Here is a 21,970-nt window from a genome sequence, read left to right as displayed (position 1 = left end):
CAGCAGAGTAACCAGCGCACATACCTGTTAGCTCAGGTGAGTTTAAAAGGCTGCTGTTGATAACAAGGGCATTTGCTAAATAGATGGTGTGTGTGCAACAATATACTGAAAGGTCAATTATATTGTGCAGCTTATCTCACCACCTGTAGTTATTTAGGTGAAAGCTCCAAAATGCTTGCCTAATATGTCTGTTTATCCAAAAGGAAGTAAAAAGGGAGAGCTAGAAAGATAGCATTGCATCACATTACATGGCAATGCAATGCACAGTTGCGGAGGTTGAACCAAAATGAGCTTGTAATCTGGCTTCTGCAACTTTGAACATGAAAAATCCAATGAGGAGAAGAAAAGCAAAGCCAAAGAGTCCATCCCCAAATCCGACAAACAAGCAAAATGAACAAAAAACATTGAATTCAATTCTTTCTGATTTTAGAAACTGCATTAAAGAAGGGGTGCACCGGTCCTGGAGATACTGCAATACCAGGTCAATGCGTGGAGTGGACAGAGCAAGCTCTTTTTCCATCTCCCTGTTCTAAAAATCCATTTAATATATGGTCCCCAGATAGGGGACGTATCAGATATTAAACTGATAAGAACAGATACTACACTTGATCTTAGCCAAAAGGCCGAGAAGCGATAACCAGAATTGGTTTCAAACTACGGAGCCACCCAAGGATCCTGAAAAGTCCATTTGTGGAGATGAGCTCCTGGACTCCCGTTAAGAAGACATGTTGTCAACCTCTAGATCCCTTACATGCCTGCACTTTTCGGCTTGCTGCTGCTGCAATCCACGCGTTTTAGATCTGCATAACTCCACCTCTTTAAACACAGCACCTTCACCCCCTGCTGTTCCCACCCGCCTCAACACCGTTGGAAGGGAGGAGAACCAATTAAGGCGGGGGGTGGGGTGGAACGAGCAGCTGTCTACCCTTAGCAGGAGGGCTCCTGATTACATACCTCTCCTGCTGCTGCTGCTGCTGGCTGTCCAGCAGCAGACTGAAGGTGGCTGCTGCTGTGCACAGGTATATAAAGGCTCAGAGCCTATTATGACACGCGCAGCCAGCGTTCCATTGCCACATTCCATCTACTGCAGGCAGGATACCTGGCTGGCTGAATGTCGCTGAGAAGCTCACAGAGACCGCCATAAGCAACAGTTTAACAGAATGCCACAGACTAATCAACCAAACTTTTTGGGTTGGGTTCTCTTTTATAGTCTGCAGGCATTAAATGAAAGAAGTCAGTGTTCCAGCAGAAGGAGACAACGTTTCAGAAAAGGCATTGTAGCAAACCAAAAAAGAAATTTTAAGCGCAGCAGAGTAACCAGCGCACATACCTGTTAGCTCAGGTGAGTTTAAAAGGCTGCTGTTGATAACAAGGGCATTTGCTAAATAGATGGTGTGTGTGCAACAATATACTGAAAGGTCAATTATATTGTGCAGCTTATCTCACCACCTGTAGTTATTTAGGTGAAAGCTCCAAAATGCTTGCCTAATATGTCTGTTTATCCAAAAGGAAGTAAAAAGGGAGAGCTAGAAAGATAGCATTGCATCACATTACATGGCAATGCAATGCACAGTTGCGGAGGTTGAACCAAAATGAGCTTGTAATCTGGCTTCTGCAACTTTGAACATGAAAAATCCAATGAGGAGAAGAAAAGCAAAGCCAAAGAGTCCATCCCCAAATCCGACAAACAAGCAAAATGAACAAAAAACATTGAATTCAATTCTTTCTGATTTTAGAAACTGCATTAAAGAAGGGGTGCACCGGTCCTGGAGATACTGCAATACCAGGTCAATGCGTGGAGTGGACAGAGCAAGCTCTTTTTCCATCTCCCTGTTCTAAAAATCCATTTAATATATGGTCCCCAGATAGGGGACGTATCAGATATTAAACTGATAAGAACAGATACTACACTTGATCTTAGCCAAAAGGCCGAGAAGCGATAACCAGAATTGGTTTCAAACTACGGAGCCACCCAAGGATCCTGAAAAGTCCATTTGTGGAGATGAGCTCCTGGACTCCCGTTAAGAAGACATGTTGTCAACCTCTAGATCCCTTACATGCCTGCACTTTTCGGCTTGCTGCTGCTGCAATCCACGTGTTTTAGATCTGCATAACTCCACCTCTTTAAACACAGCACCTTCACCCCCTGCTGTTCCCACCCGCCTCAACACCGTTGGAAGGGAGGAGAACCAATTAAGGCGGGGGGTGGGGTGGAACGAGCAGCTGTCTACCCTTAGCAGGAGGGCTCCTGATTACATACCTCTCCTGCTGCTGCTGCTGCTGGCTGTCCAGCAGCAGACTGAAGGTGGCTGCTGCTGTGCACAGGTATATAAAGGCTCAGAGCCTATTATGACACGCGCAGCCAGCGTTCCATTGCCACATTCCATCTACTGCAGGCAGGATACCTGGCTGGCTGAATGTCGCTGAGAAGCTCACAGAGACCGCCATAAGCAACAGTTTAACAGAATGCCACAGACTAATCAACCAAACTTTTTGGGTTGGGTTCTCTTTTATAGTCTGCAGGCATTAAATGAAAGAAGTCAGTGTTCCAGCAGAAGGAGACAACGTTTCAGAAAAGGCATTGTAGCAAACCAAAAAAGAAATTTTAAGCGCAGCAGAGTAACCAGCGCACATACCTGTTAGCTCAGGTGAGTTTAAAAGGCTGCTGTTGATAACAAGGGCATTTGCTAAATAGATGGTGTGTGTGCAACAATATACTGAAAGGTCAATTATATTGTGCAGCTTATCTCACCACCTGTAGTTATTTAGGTGAAAGCTCCAAAATGCTTGCCTAATATGTCTGTTTATCCAAAAGGAAGTAAAAAGGGAGAGCTAGAAAGATAGCATTGCATCACATTACATGGCAATGCAATGCACAGTTGCTGAAGTTGAACCAAAATGAGCTTGTAATCTGGCTTCTGCAACTTTGAACATGAAAAATCCAATGAGGAGAAGAAAAGCAAAGCCAAAGAGTCCATCCCCAAATCCGACAAACAAGCAAAATGAACAAAAAACATTGAATTCAATTCTTTCTGATTTTAGAAACTGCATTAAAGAAGGGGTGCACCGGTCCTGGAGATACTGCAATACCAGGTCAATGCGTGGAGTGGACAGAGCAAGCTCTTTTTCCATCTCCCTGTTCTAAAAATCCATTTAATATATGGTCCCCAGATAGGGGACGTATCAGATATTAAACTGATAAGAACAGATACTACACTTGATCTTAGCCAAAAGGCCGAGAAGCGATAACCAGAATTGGTTTCAAACTACGGAGCCACCCAAGGATCCTGAAAAGTCCATTTGTGGAGATGAGCTCCTGGACTCCCGTTAAGAAGACATGTTGTCAACCTCTAGATCCCTTACATGCCTGCACTTTTTGGCTTGCTGCTGCTGCAATCCACGCGTTTTAGATCTGCATAACTCCACCTCTTTAAACACAGCACCTTCACCCCCTGCTGTTCCCACCCGCCTCAACACCGTTGGAAGGGAGGAGAACCAATTAAGGCGGGGGGTGGGGTGGAACGAGCAGCTGTCTACCCTTAGCAGGAGGGCTCCTGATTACATACCTCTCCTGCTGCTGCTGCTGCTGGCTGTCCAGCAGCAGACTGAAGGTGGCTGCTGCTGTGCACAGGTATATAAAGGCTCAGAGCCTATTATGACACGCGCAGCCAGCGTTCCATTGCCACATTCCATCTACTGCAGGCAGGATACCTGGCTGGCTGAATGTCGCTGAGAAGCTCACAGAGACCGCCATAAGCAACAGTTTAACAGAATGCCACAGACTAATCAACCAAACTTTTTGGGTTGGGTTCTCTTTTATAGTCTGCAGGCATTAAATGAAAGAAGTCAGTGTTCCAGCAGAAGGAGACAACGTTTCAGAAAAGACATTGTAGCAAACCAAAAAAGAAATTTTAAGCGCAGCAGAGTAACCAGCGCACATACCTGTTAGCTCAGGTGAGTTTAAAAGGCTGCTGTTGATAACAAGGGCATTTGCTAAATAGATGGTGTGTGTGCAACAATATACTGAAAGGTCAATTATATTGTGCAGCTTATCTCACCACCTGTAGTTATTTAGGTGAAAGCTCCAAAATGCTTGCCTAATATGTCTGTTTATCCAAAAGGAAGTAAAAAGGGAGAGCTAGAAAGATAGCATTGCATCACATTACATGGCAATGCAATGCACAGTTGCTGAAGTTGAACCAAAATGAGCTTGTAATCTGGCTTCTGCAACTTTGAACATGAAAAATCCAATGAGGAGAAGAAAAGCAAAGCCAAAGAGTCCATCCCCAAATCCGACAAACAAGCAAAATGAACAAAAAACATTGAATTCAATTCTTTCTGATTTTAGAAACTGCATTAAAGAAGGGGTGCACCGGTCCTGGAGATACTGCAATACCAGGTCAATGCGTGGAGTGGACAGAGCAAGCTCTTTTTCCATCTCCCTGTTCTAAAAATCCATTTAATATATGGTCCCCAGATAGGGGACGTATCAGATATTAAACTGATAAGAACAGATACTACACTTGATCTTAGCCAAAAGGCCGAGAAGCGATAACCAGAATTGGTTTCAAACTACGGAGCCACCCAAGGATCCTGAAAAGCCAATTGTGGAGATGAGCTCCTGGACTCCCGTTAAGAAGACATGTTGTCAACCTCTAGATCCCTTACATGCCTGCACTTTTCGGCTTGCTGCTGCTGCAATCCACGCGTTTTAGATCTGCATAACTCCACCTCTTTAAACACAGCACCTTCACCCCCTGCTGTTCCCACCCGCCTCAACACCGTTGGAAGGGAGGAGAACCAATTAAGGCGGGGGGTGGGGTGGAACGAGCAGCTGTCTACCCTTAGCAGGAGGGCTCCTGATTACATACCTCTCCTGCTGCTGCTGCTGCTGGCTGTCCAGCAGCAGACTGAAGGTGGCTGCTGCTGTGCACAGGTATATAAAGGCTCAGAGCCTATTATGACACGCGCAGCCAGCGTTCCATTGCCACATTAAATCTACTGCAGGCAGGATACCTGGCTGGCTGAATGTCGCTGAGAAGCTCACAGAGACCGCCATAAGCAACAGTTTAACAGAATGCCACAGACTAATCAACCAAACTTTTTGGGTTGGGTTCTCTTTTATAGTCTGCAGGCATTAAATGAAAGAAGTCAGTGTTCCAGCAGAAGGAGACAACGTTTCAGAAAAGGCATTGTAGCAAACCAAAAAAGAAATTTTAAGCGCAGCAGAGTAACCAGCGCACATACCTGTTAGCTCAGGTGAGTTTAAAAGGCTGCTGTTGATAACAAGGGCATTTGCTAAATAGATGGTGTGTGTGCAACAATATACTGAAAGGTCAATTATATTGTGCAGCTTATCTCACCACCTGTAGTTATTTAGGTGAAAGCTCCAAAATGCTTGCCTAATATGTCTGTTTATCCAAAAGGAAGTAAAAAGGGAGAGCTAGAAAGATAGCATTGCATCACATTACATGGCAATGCAATGCACAGTTGCTGAAGTTGAACCAAAATGAGCTTGTAATCTGCCTTCTGCAACTTTGAACATGAAAAATCCAATGAGGAGAAGAAAAGCAAAGCCAAAGAGTCCATCCCCAAATCCGACAAACAAGCAAAATGAACAAAAAACATTGAATTCAATTCTTTCTGATTTTAGAAACTGCATTAAAGAAGGGGTGCACCGGTCCTGGAGATACTGCAATACCAGGTCAATGCGTGGAGTGGACAGAGCAAGCTCTTTTTCCATCTCCCTGTTCTAAAAATCCATTTAATATATGGTCCCCAGATAGGGGACGTATCAGATATTAAACTGATAAGAACAGATACTACACTTGATCTTAGCCAAAAGGCCGAGAAGCGATAACCAGAATTGGTTTCAAACTACGGAGCCACCCAAGGATCCTGAAAAGTCCATTTGTGGAGATGAGCTCCTGGACTCCCGTTAAGAAGACATGTTGTCAACCTCTAGATCCCTTACATGCCTGCACTTTTCGGCTTGCTGCTGCTGCAATCCACGCGTTTTAGATCTGCATAACTCCACCTCTTTAAACACAGCACCTTCACCCCCTGCTGTTCCCACCCGCCTCAACACCGTTGGAAGGGAGGAGAACCAATTAAGGCGGGGGGTGGGGTGGAACGAGCAGCTGTCTACCCTTAGCAGGAGGGCTCCTGATTACATACCTCTCCTGCTGCTGCTGCTGCTGGCTGTCCAGCAGCAGACTGAAGGTGGCTGCTGCTGTGCACAGGTATATAAAGGCTCAGAGCCTATTATGACACGCGCAGCCAGCGTTCCATTGCCACATTCCATCTACTGCAGGCAGGATACCTGGCTGGCTGAATGTCGCTGAGAAGCTCACAGAGACCGCCATAAGCAACAGTTTAACAGAATGCCACAGACTAATCAACCAAACTTTTTGGGTTGGGTTCTCTTTTATAGTCTGCAGGCATTAAATGAAAGAAGTCAGTGTTCCAGCAGAAGGAGACAACGTTTCAGAAAAGGCATTGTAGCAAACCAAAAAAGAAATTTTAAGCGCAGCAGAGTAACCAGCGCACATACCTGTTAGCTCAGGTGAGTTTAAAAGGCTGCTGTTGATAACAAGGGCATTTGCTAAATAGATGGTGTGTGTGCAACAATATACTGAAAGGTCAATTATATTGTGCAGCTTATCTCACCACCTGTAGTTATTTAGGTGAAAGCTCCAAAATGCTTGCCTAATATGTCTGTTTATCCAAAAGGAAGTAAAAAGGGAGAGCTAGAAAGATAGCATTGCATCACATTACATGGCAATGCAATGCACAGTTGCTGAAGTTGAACCAAAATGAGCTTGTAATCTGGCTTCTGCAACTTTGAACATGAAAAATCCAATGAGGAGAAGAAAAGCAAAGCCAAAGAGTCCATCCCCAAATCCGACAAACAAGCAAAATGAACAAAAAACATTGAATTCAATTCTTTCTGATTTTAGAAACTGCATTAAAGAAGGGGTGCACCGGTCCTGGAGATACTGCAATACCAGGTCAATGCGTGGAGTGGACAGAGCAAGCTCTTTTTCCATCTCCCTGTTCTAAAAATCCATTTAATATATGGTCCCCAGATAGGGGACGTATCAGATATTAAACTGATAAGAACAGATACTACACTTGATCTTAGCCAAAAGGCCGAGAAGCGATAACCAGAATTGGTTTCAAACTACGGAGCCACCCAAGGATCCTGAAAAGTCCATTTGTGGAGATGAGCTCCTGGACTCCCGTTAAGAAGACATGTTGTCAACCTCTAGATCCCTTACATGCCTGCACTTTTCGGCTTGCTGCTGCTGCAATCCACGCGTTTTAGATCTGCATAACTCCACCTCTTTAAACACAGCACCTTCACCCCCTGCTGTTCCCACCCGCCTCAACACCGTTGGAAGGGAGGAGAACCAATTAAGGCGGGGGGTGGGGTGGAACGAGCAGCTGTCTACCCTTAGCAGGAGGGCTCCTGATTACATACCTCTCCTGCTGCTGCTGCTGCTGGCTGTCCAGCAGCAGACTGAAGGTGGCTGCTGCTGTGCACAGGTATATAAAGGCTCAGAGCCTATTATGACACGCGCAGCCAGCGTTCCATTGCCACATTCCATCTACTGCAGGCAGGATACCTGGCTGGCTGAATGTCGCTGAGAAGCTCACAGAGACCGCCATAAGCAACAGTTTAACAGAATGCCACAGACTAATCAACCAAACTTTTTGGGTTGGGTTCTCTTTTATAGTCTGCAGGCATTAAATGAAAGAAGTCAGTGTTCCAGCAGAAGGAGACAACGTTTCAGAAAAGGCATTGTAGCAAACCAAAAAAGAAATTTTAAGCGCAGCAGAGTAACCAGCGCACATACCTGTTAGCTCAGGTGAGTTTAAAAGGCTGCTGTTGATAACAAGGGCATTTGCTAAATAGATGGTGTGTGTGCAACAATATACTGAAAGGTCAATTATATTGTGCAGCTTATCTCACCACCTGTAGTTATTTAGGTGAAAGCTCCAAAATGCTTGCCTAATATGTCTGTTTATCCAAAAGGAAGTAAAAAGGGAGAGCTAGAAAGATAGCATTGCATCACATTACATGGCAATGCAATGCACAGTTGCTGAAGTTGAACCAAAATGAGCTTGTAATCTGGCTTCTGCAACTTTGAACATGAAAAATCCAATGAGGAGAAGAAAAGCAAAGCCAAAGAGTCCATCCCAAAATCCGACAAACAAGCAAAATGAACAAAAAACATTGAATTCAATTCTTTCTGATTTTAGAAACTGCATTAAAGAAGGGGTGCACCGGTCCTGGAGATACTGCAATACCAGGTCAATGCGTGGAGTGGACAGAGCAAGCTCTTTTTCCATCTCCCTGTTCTAAAAATCCATTTAATATATGGTCCCCAGATAGGGGACGTATCAGATATTAAACTGATAAGAACAGATACTACACTTGATCTTAGCCAAAAGGCCGAGAAGCGATAACCAGAATTGGTTTCAAACTACGGAGCCACCCAAGGATCCTGAAAAGTCCATTTGTGGAGATGAGCTCCTGGACTCCCGTTAAGAAGACATGTTGTCAACCTCTAGATCCCTTACATGCCTGCACTTTTCGGCTTGCTGCTGCTGCAATCCACGCGTTTTAGATCTGCATAACTCCACCTCTTTAAACACAGCACCTTCACCCCCTGCTGTTCCCACCCGCCTCAACACCGTTGGAAGGGAGGAGAACCAATTAAGGCGGGGGGTGGGGTGGAACGAGCAGCTGTCTACCCTTAGCAGGAGGGCTCCTGATTACATACCTCTCCTGCTGCTGCTGCTGCTGGCTGTCCAGCAGCAGACTGAAGGTGGCTGCTGCTGTGCACAGGTATATAAAGGCTCAGAGCCTATTATGACACGCGCAGCCAGCGTTCCATTGCCACATTCCATCTACTGCAGGCAGGATACCTGGCTGGCTGAATGTCGCTGAGAAGCTCACAGAGACCGCCATAAGCAACAGTTTAACAGAATGCCACAGACTAATCAACCAAACTTTTTGGGTTGGGTTCTCTTTTATAGTCTGCAGGCATTAAATGAAAGAAGTCAGTGTTCCAGCAGAAGGAGACAACGTTTCAGAAAAGGCATTGTAGCAAACCAAAAAAGAAATTTTAAGCGCAGCAGAGTAACCAGCGCACATACCTGTTAGCTCAGGTGAGTTTAAAAGGCTGCTGTTGATAACAAGGGCATTTGCTAAATAGATGGTGTGTGTGCAACAATATACTGAAAGGTCAATTATATTGTGCAGCTTATCTCACCACCTGTAGTTATTTAGGTGAAAGCTCCAAAATGCTTGCCTAATATGTCTGTTTATCCAAAAGGAAGTAAAAAGGGAGAGCTAGAAAGATAGCATTGCATCACATTACATGGCAATGCAATGCACAGTTGCTGAAGTTGAACCAAAATGAGCTTGTAATCTGGCTTCTGCAACTTTGAACATGAAAAATCCAATGAGGAGAAGAAAAGCAAAGCCAAAGAGTCCATCCCCAAATCCGACAAACAAGCAAAATGAACAAAAAACATTGAATTCAATTCTTTCTGATTTTAGAAACTGCATTAAAGAAGGGGTGCACCGGTCCTGGAGATACTGCAATACCAGGTCAATGCGTGGAGTGGACAGAGCAAGCTCTTTTTCCATCTCCCTGTTCTAAAAATCCATTTAATATATGGTCCCCAGATAGGGGACGTATCAGATATTAAACTGATAAGAACAGATACTACACTTGATCTTAGCCAAAAGGCCGAGAAGCGATAACCAGAATTGGTTTCAAACTACGGAGCCACCCAAGGATCCTGAAAAGTCCATTTGTGGAGATGAGCTCCTGGACTCCCGTTAAGAAGACATGTTGTCAACCTCTAGATCCCTTACATGCCTGCACTTTTCGGCTTGCTGCTGCTGCAATCCACGCGTTTTAGATCTGCATAACTCCACCTCTTTAAACACAGCACCTTCACCCCCTGCTGTTCCCACCCGCCTCAACACCGTTGGAAGGGAGGAGAACCAATTAAGGCGGGGGGTGGGGTGGAACGAGCAGCTGTCTACCCTTAGCAGGAGGGCTCCTGATTACATACCTCTCCTGCTGCTGCTGCTGCTGGCTGTCCAGCAGCAGACTGAAGGTGGCTGCTGCTGTGCACAGGTATATAAAGGCTCAGAGCCTATTATGACACGCGCAGCCAGCGTTCCATTGCCACATTCCATCTACTGCAGGCAGGATACCTGGCTGGCTGAATGTCGCTGAGAAGCTCACAGAGACCGCCATAAGCAACAGTTTAACAGAATGCCACAGACTAATCAACCAAACTTTTTGGGTTGGGTTCTCTTTTATAGTCTGCAGGCATTAAATGAAAGAAGTCAGTGTTCCAGCAGAAGGAGACAACGTTTCAGAAAAGGCATTGTAGCAAACCAAAAAAGAAATTTTAAGCGCAGCAGAGTAACCAGCGCACATACCTGTTAGCTCAGGTGAGTTTAAAAGGCTGCTGTTGATAACAAGGGCATTTGCTAAATAGATGGTGTGTGTGCAACAATATACTGAAAGGTCAATTATATTGTGCAGCTTATCTCACCACCTGTAGTTATTTAGGTGAAAGCTCCAAAATGCTTGCCTAATATGTCTGTTTATCCAAAAGGAAGTAAAAAGGGAGAGCTAGAAAGATAGCATTGCATCACATTACATGGCAATGCAATGCACAGTTGCTGAAGTTGAACCAAAATGAGCTTGTAATCTGGCTTCTGCAACTTTGAACATGAAAAATCCAATGAGGAGAAGAAAAGCAAAGCCAAAGAGTCCATCCCCAAATCCGACAAACAAGCAAAATGAACAAAAAACATTGAATTCAATTCTTTCTGATTTTAGAAACTGCATTAAAGAAGGGGTGCACCGGTCCTGGAGATACTGCAATACCAGGTCAATGCGTGGAGTGGACAGAGCAAGCTCTTTTTCCATCTCCCTGTTCTAAAAATCCATTTAATATATGGTCCCCAGATAGGGGACGTATCAGATATTAAACTGATAAGAACAGATACTACACTTGATCTTAGCCAAAAGGCCGAGAAGCGATAACCAGAATTGGTTTCAAACTACGGAGCCACCCAAGGATCCTGAAAAGTCCATTTGTGGAGATGAGCTCCTGGACTCCCGTTAAGAAGACATGTTGTCAACCTCTAGATCCCTTACATGCCTGCACTTTTCGGCTTGCTGCTGCTGCAATCCACGCGTTTTAGATCTGCATAACTCCACCTCTTTAAACACAGCACCTTCACCCCCTGCTGTTCCCACCCGCCTCAACACCGTTGGAAGGGAGGAGAACCAATTAAGGCGGGGGGTGGGGTGGAACGAGCAGCTGTCTACCCTTAGCAGGAGGGCTCCTGATTACATACCTCTCCTGCTGCTGCTGCTGCTGGCTGTCCAGCAGCAGACTGAAGGTGGCTGCTGCTGTGCACAGGTATATAAAGGCTCAGAGCCTATTATGACACGCGCAGCCAGCGTTCCATTGCCACATTCCATCTACTGCAGGCAGGATACCTGGCTGGCTGAATGTCGCTGAGAAGCTCACAGAGACCGCCATAAGCAACAGTTTAACAGAATGCCACAGACTAATCAACCAAACTTTTTGGGTTGGGTTCTCTTTTATAGTCTGCAGGCATTAAATGAAAGAAGTCAGTGTTCCAGCAGAAGGAGACAACGTTTCAGAAAAGGCATTGTAGCAAACCAAAAAAGAAATTTTAAGCGCAGCAGAGTAACCAGCGCACATACCTGTTAGCTCAGGTGAGTTTAAAAGGCTGCTGTTGATAACAAGGGCATTTGCTAAATAGATGGTGTGTGTGCAACAATATACTGAAAGGTCAATTATATTGTGCAGCTTATCTCACCACCTGTAGTTATTTAGGTGAAAGCTCCAAAATGCTTGCCTAATATGTCTGTTTATCCAAAAGGAAGTAAAAAGGGAGAGCTAGAAAGATAGCATTGCATCACATTACATGGCAATGCAATGCACAGTTGCTGAAGTTGAACCAAAATGAGCTTGTAATCTGGCTTCTGCAACTTTGAACATGAAAAATCCAATGAGGAGAAGAAAAGCAAAGCCAAAGAGTCCATCCCCAAATCCGACAAACAAGCAAAATGAACAAAAAACATTGAATTCAATTCTTTCTGATTTTAGAAACTGCATTAAAGAAGGGGTGCACCGGTCCTGGAGATACTGCAATACCAGGTCAATGCGTGGAGTGGACAGAGCAAGCTCTTTTTCCATCTCCCTGTTCTAAAAATCCATTTAATATATGGTCCCCAGATAGGGGACGTATCAGATATTAAACTGATAAGAACAGATACTACACTTGATCTTAGCCAAAAGGCCGAGAAGCGATAACCAGAATTGGTTTCAAACTACGGAGCCACCCAAGGATCCTGAAAAGTCCATTTGTGGAGATGAGCTCCTGGACTCCCGTTAAGAAGACATGTTGTCAACCTCTAGATCCCTTACATGCCTGCACTTTTCGGCTTGCTGCTGCTGCAATCCACGCGTTTTAGATCTGCATAACTCCACCTCTTTAAACACAGCAACTTCACCCCCTGCTGTTCCCACCCGCCTCAACAACGTTGGAAGGGAGGAGAACCAATTAAGGCGGGGTGTGGGGTGGAACGAGCAGCTGTCTACCCTTAGCAGGAGGGCTCCTGATTACATACCTCTCCTGCTGCTGCTGCTGCTGGCTGTCCAGCAGCAGACTGAAGGTGGCTGCTGCTGTGCACAGGTATATAAAGGCTCAGAGCCTATTATGACACGCGCAGCCAGCGTTCCATTGCCACATTCCATCTACTGCAGGCAGGATACCTGGCTGGCTGAATGTCGCTGAGAAGCTCACAGAGACCGCCATAAGCAACAGTTTAACAGAATGCCACAGACTAATCAACCAAACTTTTTGGGTTGGGTTCTCTTTTATAGTCTGCAGGCATTAAATGAAAGAAGTCAGTGTTCCAGCAGAAGGAGACAACGTTTCAGAAAAGGCATTGTAGCAAACCAAAAAAGAAATTTTAAGCGCAGCAGAGTAACCAGCGCACATACCTGTTAGCTCAGGTGAGTTTAAAAGGCTGCTGTTGATAACAAGGGCATTTGCTAAATAGATGGTGTGTGTGCAACAATATACTGAAAGGTCAATTATATTGTGCAGCTTATCTCACCACCTGTAGTTATTTAGGTGAAAGCTCCAAAATGCTTGCCTAATATGTCTGTTTATCCAAAAGGAAGTAAAAAGGGAGAGCTAGAAAGATAGCATTGCATCACATTACATGGCAATGCAATGCACAGTTGCTGAAGTTGAACCAAAATGAGCTTGTAATCTGGCTTCTGCAACTTTGAACATGAAAAATCCAATGAGGAGAAGAAAAGCAAAGCCAAAGAGTCCATCCCCAAATCCGACAAACAAGCAAAATGAACAAAAAACATTGAATTCAATTCTTTCTGATTTTAGAAACTGCATTAAAGAAGGGGTGCACCGGTCCTGGAGATACTGCAATACCAGGTCAATGCGTGGAGTGGACAGAGCAAGCTCTTTTTCCATCTCCCTGTTCTAAAAATCCATTTAATATATGGTCCCCAGATAGGGGACGTATCAGATATTAAACTGATAAGAACAGATACTACACTTGATCTTAGCCAAAAGGCCGAGAAGCGATAACCAGAATTGGTTTCAAACTACGGAGCCACCCAAGGATCCTGAAAAGTCCATTTGTGGAGATGAGCTCCTGGACTCCCGTTAAGAAGACATGTTGTCAACCTCTAGATCCCTTACATGCCTGCACTTTTCGGCTTGCTGCTGCTGCAATCCACGCGTTTTAGATCTGCATAACTCCACCTCTTTAAACACAGCACCTTCACCCCCTGCTGTTCCCACCCGCCTCAACACCGTTGGAAGGGAGGAGAACCAATTAAGGCGGGGGGTGGGGTGGAACGAGCAGCTGTCTACCCTTAGCAGGAGGGCTCCTGATTACATACCTCTCCTGCTGCTGCTGCTGCTGGCTGTCCAGCAGCAGACTGAAGGTGGCTGCTGCTGTGCACAGGTATATAAAGGCTCAGAGCCTATTATGACACGCGCAGCCAGCGTTCCATTGCCACATTCCATCTACTGCAGGCAGGATACCTGGCTGGCTGAATGTCGCTGAGAAGCTCACAGAGACCGCCATAAGCAACAGTTTAACAGAATGCCACAGACTAATCAACCAAACTTTTTGGGTTGGGTTCTCTTTTATAGTCTGCAGGCATTAAATGAAAGAAGTCAGTGTTCCAGCAGAAGGAGACAACGTTTCAGAAAAGGCATTGTAGCAAACCAAAAAAGAAATTTTAAGCGCAGCAGAGTAACCAGCGCACATACCTGTTAGCTCAGGTGAGTTTAAAAGGCTGCTGTTGATAACAAGGGCATTTGCTAAATAGATGGTGTGTGTGCAACAATATACTGAAAGGTCAATTATATTGTGCAGCTTATCTCACCACCTGTAGTTATTTAGGTGAAAGCTCCAAAATGCTTGCCTAATATGTCTGTTTATCCAAAAGGAAGTAAAAAGGGAGAGCTAGAAAGATAGCATTGCATCACATTACATGGCAATGCAATGCACAGTTGCTGAAGTTGAACCAAAATGAGCTTGTAATCTGGCTTCTGCAACTTTGAACATGAAAAATCCAATGAGGAGAAGAAAAGCAAAGCCAAAGAGTCCATCCCCAAATCCGACAAACAAGCAAAATGAACAAAAAACATTGAATTCAATTCTTTCTGATTTTAGAAACTGCATTAAAGAAGGGGTGCACCGGTCCTGGAGATACTGCAATACCAGGTCAATGCGTGGAGTGGACAGAGCAAGCTCTTTTTCCATCTCCCTGTTCTAAAAATCCATTTAATATATGGTCCCCAGATAGGGGACGTATCAGATATTAAACTGATAAGAACAGATACTACACTTGATCTTAGCCAAAAGGCCGAGAAGCGATAACCAGAATTGGTTTCAAACTACGGAGCCACCCAAGGATCCTGAAAAGTCCATTTGTGGAGATGAGCTCCTGGACTCCCGTTAAGAAGACATGTTGTCAACCTCTAGATCCCTTACATGCCTGCACTTTTCGGCTTGCTGCTGCTGCAATCCACGCGTTTTAGATCTGCATAACTCCACCTCTTTAAACACAGCACCTTCACCCCCTGCTGTTCCCACCCGCCTCAACACCGTTGGAAGGGAGGAGAACCAATTAAGGCGGGGGGTGGGGTGGAACGAGCAGCTGTCTACCCTTAGCAGGAGGGCTCCTGATTACATACCTCTCCTGCTGCTGCTGCTGCTGGCTGTCCAGCAGCAGACTGAAGGTGGCTGCTGCTGTGCACAGGTATATAAAGGCTCAGAGCCTATTATGACACGCGCAGCCAGCGTTCCATTGCCACATTCCATCTACTGCAGGCAGGATACCTGGCTGGCTGAATGTCGCTGAGAAGCTCACAGAGACCGCCATAAGCAACAGTTTAACAGAATGCCACAGACTAATCAACCAAACTTTTTGGGTTGGGTTCTCTTTTATAGTCTGCAGGCATTAAATGAAAGAAGTCAGTGTTCCAGCAGAAGGAGACAACGTTTCAGAAAAGGCATTGTAGCAAACCAAAAAAGAAATTTTAAGCGCAGCAGAGTAACCAGCGCACATACCTGTTAGCTCAGGTGAGTTTAAAAGGCTGCTGTTGATAACAAGGGCATTTGCTAAATAGATGGTGTGTGTGCAACAATATACTGAAAGGTCAATTATATTGTGCAGCTTATCTCACCACCTGTAGTTATTTAGGTGAAAGCTCCAAAATGCTTGCCTAATATGTCTGTTTATCCAAAAGGAAGTAAAAAGGGAGAGCTAGAAAGATAGCATTGCATCACATTACATGGCAATGCAATGCACAGTTGCTGAAGTTGAACCAAAATGAGCTTGTAATCTGGCTTCTGCAACTTTGAACATGAAAAATCCAATGAGGAGAAGAAAAGCAAAGCCAAAGAGTCCATCCCCAAATCCGACAAACAAGCAAAATGAACAAAAAACATTGAATTCAATTCTTTCTGATTTTAGAAACTGCATTAAAGAAGGGGTGCACCGGTCCTGGAGATACTGCAATACCAGGTCAATGCGTGGAGTGGACAGAGCAAGCTCTTTTTCCATCTCCCTGTTCTAAAAATCCATTTAATATATGGTCCCCAGATAGGGGACGTATCAGATATTAAACTGATAAGAACAGATACTACACTTGATCTTAGCCAAAAGGCCGAGAAGCGATAACCAGAATTGGTTTCAAACTACGGAGCCACCCAAGGATCCTGAAAAGTCCATTTGTGGAGATGAGCTCCTGGACTCCCGTTAAGAAGACATGTTGTCAACCTCTAGATCCCTTACATGCCTGCACTTTTCGGCTTGCTGCTGCTGCAATCCACGCGTTTTAGATCTGCATAACTCCACCTCTTTAAACACAGCACCTTCACCCCCTGCTGTTCCCACCCGCCTCAACACCGTTGGAAGGGAGGAGAACCAATTAAGGCGGGGGGTGGGGTGGAACGAGCAGCTGTCTACCCTTAGCAGGAGGGCTCCTGATTACATACCTCTCCTGCTGCTGCTGCTGCTGGCTGTCCAGCAGCAGACTGAAGGTGGCTGCTGCTGTGCACAGGTATATAAAGGCTCAGAGCCTATTATGACACGCGCAGCCAGCGTTCCATTGCCACATTCCATCTACTGCAGGCAGGATACCTGGCTGGCTGAATGTCGCTGAGAAGCTCACAGAGACCGCCATAAGCAACAGTTTAACAGAATGCCACAGACTAATCAACCAAACTTTTTGGGTTGGGTTCTCTTTTATAGTCTGCAGGCATTAAATGAAAGAAGTCAGTGTTCCAGGAGAAGGAGACAACGTTTCAGAAAAGGCATTGTAGCAAACCAAAAAAGAAATTTTAAGCGCAGCAGAGTAACCAGCGCACATACCTGTTAGCTCAGGTGAGTTTAAAAGGCTGCTGTTGATAACAAGGGCATTTGCTAAATAGATGGTGTGTGTGCAACAATATACTGAAAGGTCAATTATATTGTGCAGCTTATCTCACCACCTGTAGTTATTTAGGTGAAAGCTCCAAAATGCTTGCCTAATATGTCTGTTTATCCAAAAGGAAGTAAAAAGGGAGAGCTAGAAAGATAGCATTGCATCACATTACATGGCAATGCAATGCACAGTTGCTGAAGTTGAACCAAAATGAGCTTGTAATCTGGCTTCTGCAACTTTGAACATGAAAAATCCAATGAGGAGAAGAAAAGCAAAGCCAAAGAGTCCATCCCCAAATCCGACAAACAAGCAAAATGAACAAAAAACATTGAATTCAATTCTTTCTGATTTTAGAAACTGCATTAAAGAAGGGGTGCACCGGTCCTGGAGATACTGCAATACCAGGTCAATGCGTGGAGTGGACAGAGCAAGCTCTTTTTCCATCTCCCTGTTCTAAAAATCCATTTAATATATGGTCCCCAGATAGGGGACGTATCAGATATTAAACTGATAAGAACAGATTTTTTTCTTTTTCATTTTGTTCTTATATTTCAGTTGTTATTTCTCTTCTAATATTTCTCTTGCCTTATAATCTGTTCATGCTACAAGGTTCCACAGATGAAAGTTCCATAGACTCTTGGCTCTTTTTTTCCCAATTCTCTTCAGATCTAACAGGTAATAAATATATATTTCACTTAGTGCTAATTTTATGCATTCACTTTCACTTATAAAATCTCTTTTAAAAAGCAATATGTTTCGGACTTTCCATAGCGCATTCTTTATTCCATTTATCATTATCCAAATGACTCTTTCTTTTTCTTTTGATTGACATGTAAAATTTCCATATAAAACTACTTCGTGATTTAAAAACTTAAGACCAGTAACAAACTTTAAGAGACTTCCAACTTCTTTCCAGACATTTTGGGCATAAAAACAGTTCCAAAAGGTGTGTAAAACTGTTTCCTCTCTAACACAGCCTGTTCTAGGGCATCTTGCAGTATTGCACAATCCCCTTCTGTGTTGAAAAAATCTAACAGGAACACATTCTTGCACTATTGCCCATGCCAAGTCTTTATATTCATTTGTTAGATAAGGTGCATAAGTCATTCTCCAAATTCTTCCACTTTTAGTGTATGTAAAGTTTGCCACTGCTGTCATCGTTTCTTTTCTCTTTGTCTCTAGAGCCAGTCTTCTTGAATTTGACAGCATGTCCACATCTACTTCAGGTAAGTTATAAAGTCTAATTGTTTTTTCTAGTAAGACATATTGTTTTGGCGGTGTAATTAGGACAGGAGAATTTGGGGGCAATGTTATCCACTTTCTTTTCCTAAAGATATCTCCAGCTGCATATCTTAAGTAGAAAGACCAATGAGTTCTTAGATTGGTCATTTTGAAGCAAAAACTAAAGAACTTTAGGTACAAAATTTTTTTGATATTTGGGATATTCTTTCCACCATATTTATGCTGCTTGTACATTGTCTCTCTTCGAACCTTCTCCATTTTTGATCCCCACAGAAAAAGAAAAATTTGTCTCTGGAGAAACTTTACTGTGTTCTCATTCGGGGGGTACACCATACTTAAAAACAACATTATCGGCAACAACAAAGACTTAATGATCAAGTTTTTACCTTCCATTGATAATTTTCTGAGTTTCCATAAACTTATCTTCTTTTGCATTTTCTCCTTCACCAACTGCCAACTTTCTTCTCTATCATTCTTTTTTGTAAACACAACACCTAAAATTTTGATCTTATCACTTCTTATTTTAAGTTGAGGAATCTGCGCATCTGACCAATCACCGAATCCAAGACATTCGCTCTTCTCCAAGTTCAGTTTGAAGGCAGATGCTAAACAGAAAAAATCAGTAGTTCTTACTGCTCTTCTCAGCGATTGTTCTGAGTCGCACAGGATCGTGATGTCATCCATGTACCCCAGTGACTTAGTACTTAGTCCATTTCCACCTGGTATGGGTACACCTTTCACCATCTTATCTTTCCTCAACATTGCCAGTAGAGGCTCGATTGCGCAGATAAAGAGCAGAGGCGAAAGTGGGCATCCTTGTTTGACGCCCGACTTTAGAACAACTTCTGAAGATAAAAAACCATTAATTAAAATCCTGCTAAAACTTCCATCATATAAAAGTGCAATGTGCTTAATAAAAACATCCGGGAATTTCATTTTCTTTAACACAGAATACAGGTACTTATGAGAGACTCTGTCGTACGCTTTCTGGAAATCAAGGGACAGAAGAGCTAGCTTTTGCTTCCTCTCTTGCTGATACCAAATTGCGTCCCGTATAATATTCAAGTTTTCTGCAATTGTACGACCAGGCACACCACATACCTGATCAGGATGCACGACCTTCTCTATCACCTTCTTCATTCTGTTCACCATGATTTTTGCCATAATTTTATAATCTACGTTGAGTAACGTGATTGGTCTCCAGTTCTCTAGATTAGTCTTATCTCCTTTTTTAAAAAGCAGGGTGACCACACCACTTCTCCAAGATTCAGGCAATTTGTCACATAAAAAGACAGCTTTAAAAATCTCAAACAGGTCGTCTTTTAAAATCTCCCAAAAAGTAAGATAAAATTCAATTTGTAGTCCGTCAGTACCCGGTGTTTTTCCTCTAGAAAAGCTTTTGATTGCACTTAGCAGTTCTTCTTCACAGATATCTTCAATCAACAACTCTTGATCTTGCTTTTCAAGGTGATTCTGCAATGAATTAAGAGCATCAGGTAAAAAATCAGCGTCAATTTTCTTTTCGCTAAAAAGATTTTGATAAAAAGTTTGCGCTTTGTCCAACAGTCCATCTTTAGTTGTTTCACCATCAAGTTCTTTAATTAATTCTTTGGGTTCTAAAGATTTTTTGAAAAAGAACCTGGAACATGTTTCATTTTTTTCCATATGTTCTACCTTGGCGTTGAAAATTATTTCTTTGCCTTTCTGTTCAATTGCTTTTTTAATGTCTTCTTTGACTTGTAAAATAACATCCTCCATATCTATCCCTGCATTTCTGAGTTTGTAACCTGTTTGCAGTTTTGTATTCAGGTCTTTAAACCATTTCTGATTCTGTCTGGCCTTCCTTTTGCCAGCTAAGAGAAAAAAATGTCTAATTTGAGACTTCACATACTCCCACCATTCTAGAATTCTTTTGTAATAATGTTTTTTCCCCTGTAGTTTTTTATAAAATTTCAAAAATTCCTCTTTTATACTTTCATCTTCCAGCAGCAGAGTGTTCAACTTCCAGACACCTCGCCCTTTCTCTAGACTGGGCAATTCCAAGTGAGTAATTAACGTTTTGTGGTCAGAAAAGATGTTACCTGTTAGATCCACTTTATTCACTTTAAAACTCTGTGATGTCAGAACAAAGTCAATTCTTGATTTTAGAAGATTGTTCTCCCAAGTGTATCCTGGTTCAGAGGTATTCTTTACTCTCCAGACATCATTCAGGCAAGTATCGTCGATTAGATTTTTTAACTGCATCTCAGTTTTGTCTTTCCTTCTAGTACCTGATGTCCTATTTTCATCAGACCGGATACAATTGAAGTCACCGCCAACCACAGTTGGTGTAGGACCAGGTATAAAGAGTTTGATGATATCTAATAAACTGGATCTTTCCTCTTTAATCGGAGATGCATAAACATTAATCAGCTTGAACTCGGATCCACAGTAACTCACATTAACAACTAGTGCACGTCCAGGTTCAACTTCAGTGAACGAGGTAACCTTAAAGTCTTTGTTTTTAAACAGGACGCCAATACCAGTAGCACGCGATCCATTTTCACCGGACCAGATGGAAGGTCCGTTCGCCCAATCTTCCCTTAGTTTGTTATAGTTAGGGTCATGGTCAATGCCGCATTCTTGAAGTAAAAAAATATCAGCATCTAAAGTCATCAGGTAAGAAAATAAAGCAGCTCTCTTGACAGAGCCCTTTAAACTCCTCACATTTAGTGAGGCAATTTTGAGTGTAGCCATAAATCATTTAAACAGAGCTTGAGTCCGTATCTGACATGAATCCGACCGGGGTAGAGGGACCCGCAGAAACGTCCGTGTCTGAGAATTCCTCGATGTTCACCGGATCAGATGGGTTTACAGGTTTAGGAACTGAGATGATCGGTTTAGGTGAGTAATTAGGGAGGACTATTTTCAAACGCCCAGCAGGTCTTTTGCTGGCGCTCTCTCCCTTAAACAAACTCGACTTCTCCTTTTTCCTTTTCCTCAAAACCTCCACGTCAATGTTAATCTCCTCCTCCTCCTCCTCACCACCAGCCTCCTTAGAAGACTCCTCTCCCATCTCCACTTCAGACTCAGCTGGATTCTCCTCCACCACATGACCATCTGGACTCTCCGACCAATCCTTGAGAACAATGCTATCCCCAGGCGGGTCCCCAGCAGTGTCCTTGGGCGGATCCCCAGAAGGGTTCCCGGGAGGGTCCTTGGATTTGTCTGTTTGTTCTTCAGGACTGGACCGCTTCGGAGGGGCTCCCCCCCGAGCTGCATCTGCATAGCTGAAGGTCTTTTTTCTCAACGGACAATCCCGAAAAGAGTGCCCAGGGATACGGCAGATATTACAGATCATCTGATTTGGGCAGTTCAGAGTGACATGTCCTTTTTGATAGCACTTCTTGCAAAGAGCGTTCTCCTCTTGCAGCTCTCAAAGGAATGCCCAAAGTCCATACATTTTCTGCAGAAGATAGGCATCCCTGGATAGAAGAGTCTTCCTCTCTCTCTGCCAATCAGGAAGCTCTGAGGCGGATGAATGAGTCCACCAATTCCCAAACCTTCTCTCAGCTTCACGATGAACTTGTATTTTCCGGTCCACAACCTCTCAGAGTTCATGATTTTGTGAGAAAAGTGGACCTCAGAGCAATAGTTATGCAGAAACGCAGCCACATCCTTTTCAGAGACATGCGG

At 43.7% G+C, this 21,970-nt stretch overlaps 14 non-coding genes across 14 annotated transcripts; all 14 read right to left on the bottom strand.

Moving 5' to 3' along the window:
* Positions 1-444: 444 nt before the first annotated feature.
* LOC141235528 (U2 spliceosomal RNA) lies at positions 445-635 on the bottom strand. The gene has a single exon (XR_012301300.1). It is a non-coding gene; the product is annotated as a U2 spliceosomal RNA (small nuclear RNA).
* A 1,115-nt stretch (positions 636-1,750) lies between these two features.
* LOC141235527 (U2 spliceosomal RNA) lies at positions 1,751-1,941 on the bottom strand. The gene has a single exon (XR_012301299.1). It is a non-coding gene; the product is annotated as a U2 spliceosomal RNA (small nuclear RNA).
* A 1,115-nt stretch (positions 1,942-3,056) lies between these two features.
* Positions 3,057-3,247, bottom strand: LOC141235526 (U2 spliceosomal RNA). The gene has a single exon (XR_012301298.1). It is a non-coding gene; the product is annotated as a U2 spliceosomal RNA (small nuclear RNA).
* Positions 3,248-4,362: 1,115 nt separating this feature from the next.
* Positions 4,363-4,553, bottom strand: LOC141235525 (U2 spliceosomal RNA). Its single transcript, XR_012301297.1, has one exon. It is a non-coding gene; the product is annotated as a U2 spliceosomal RNA (small nuclear RNA).
* Positions 4,554-5,667: 1,114 nt separating this feature from the next.
* Positions 5,668-5,858, bottom strand: LOC141235524 (U2 spliceosomal RNA). Its single transcript, XR_012301296.1, has one exon. It is a non-coding gene; the product is annotated as a U2 spliceosomal RNA (small nuclear RNA).
* Positions 5,859-6,973: 1,115 nt separating this feature from the next.
* LOC141235523 (U2 spliceosomal RNA) lies at positions 6,974-7,164 on the bottom strand. Its single transcript, XR_012301295.1, has one exon. It is a non-coding gene; the product is annotated as a U2 spliceosomal RNA (small nuclear RNA).
* Positions 7,165-8,279: 1,115 nt separating this feature from the next.
* On the bottom strand, positions 8,280-8,470 carry LOC141235522 (U2 spliceosomal RNA). Its single transcript, XR_012301294.1, has one exon. It is a non-coding gene; the product is annotated as a U2 spliceosomal RNA (small nuclear RNA).
* A 1,115-nt stretch (positions 8,471-9,585) lies between these two features.
* On the bottom strand, positions 9,586-9,776 carry LOC141235521 (U2 spliceosomal RNA). The gene has a single exon (XR_012301293.1). It is a non-coding gene; the product is annotated as a U2 spliceosomal RNA (small nuclear RNA).
* Positions 9,777-10,891: 1,115 nt separating this feature from the next.
* LOC141235520 (U2 spliceosomal RNA) lies at positions 10,892-11,082 on the bottom strand. The gene has a single exon (XR_012301292.1). It is a non-coding gene; the product is annotated as a U2 spliceosomal RNA (small nuclear RNA).
* A 1,115-nt stretch (positions 11,083-12,197) lies between these two features.
* LOC141235518 (U2 spliceosomal RNA) lies at positions 12,198-12,388 on the bottom strand. Its single transcript, XR_012301290.1, has one exon. It is a non-coding gene; the product is annotated as a U2 spliceosomal RNA (small nuclear RNA).
* Positions 12,389-13,503: 1,115 nt separating this feature from the next.
* LOC141235516 (U2 spliceosomal RNA) lies at positions 13,504-13,694 on the bottom strand. The gene has a single exon (XR_012301289.1). It is a non-coding gene; the product is annotated as a U2 spliceosomal RNA (small nuclear RNA).
* Positions 13,695-14,809: 1,115 nt separating this feature from the next.
* On the bottom strand, positions 14,810-15,000 carry LOC141235515 (U2 spliceosomal RNA). Its single transcript, XR_012301288.1, has one exon. It is a non-coding gene; the product is annotated as a U2 spliceosomal RNA (small nuclear RNA).
* Positions 15,001-16,115: 1,115 nt separating this feature from the next.
* LOC141235514 (U2 spliceosomal RNA) lies at positions 16,116-16,306 on the bottom strand. Its single transcript, XR_012301287.1, has one exon. It is a non-coding gene; the product is annotated as a U2 spliceosomal RNA (small nuclear RNA).
* A 1,115-nt stretch (positions 16,307-17,421) lies between these two features.
* LOC141235769 (U2 spliceosomal RNA) lies at positions 17,422-17,603 on the bottom strand. Its single transcript, XR_012301530.1, has one exon. It is a non-coding gene; the product is annotated as a U2 spliceosomal RNA (small nuclear RNA).
* Positions 17,604-21,970: the final 4,367 nt, after the last annotated feature.

Source organism: Phyllobates terribilis, unplaced genomic scaffold (genome assembly GCF_046119375.1).
Source record: "Phyllobates terribilis strain yellow unplaced genomic scaffold, ASM4611937v1 Scaffold_682__1_contigs__length_827410, whole genome shotgun sequence".
Taxonomy (NCBI): domain Eukaryota; kingdom Metazoa; phylum Chordata; class Amphibia; order Anura; family Dendrobatidae; genus Phyllobates; species Phyllobates terribilis.
The sequence above is the reverse complement of the archived record's forward strand: the minus strand, read 5'-3'. Positions and strand labels throughout refer to the sequence as shown.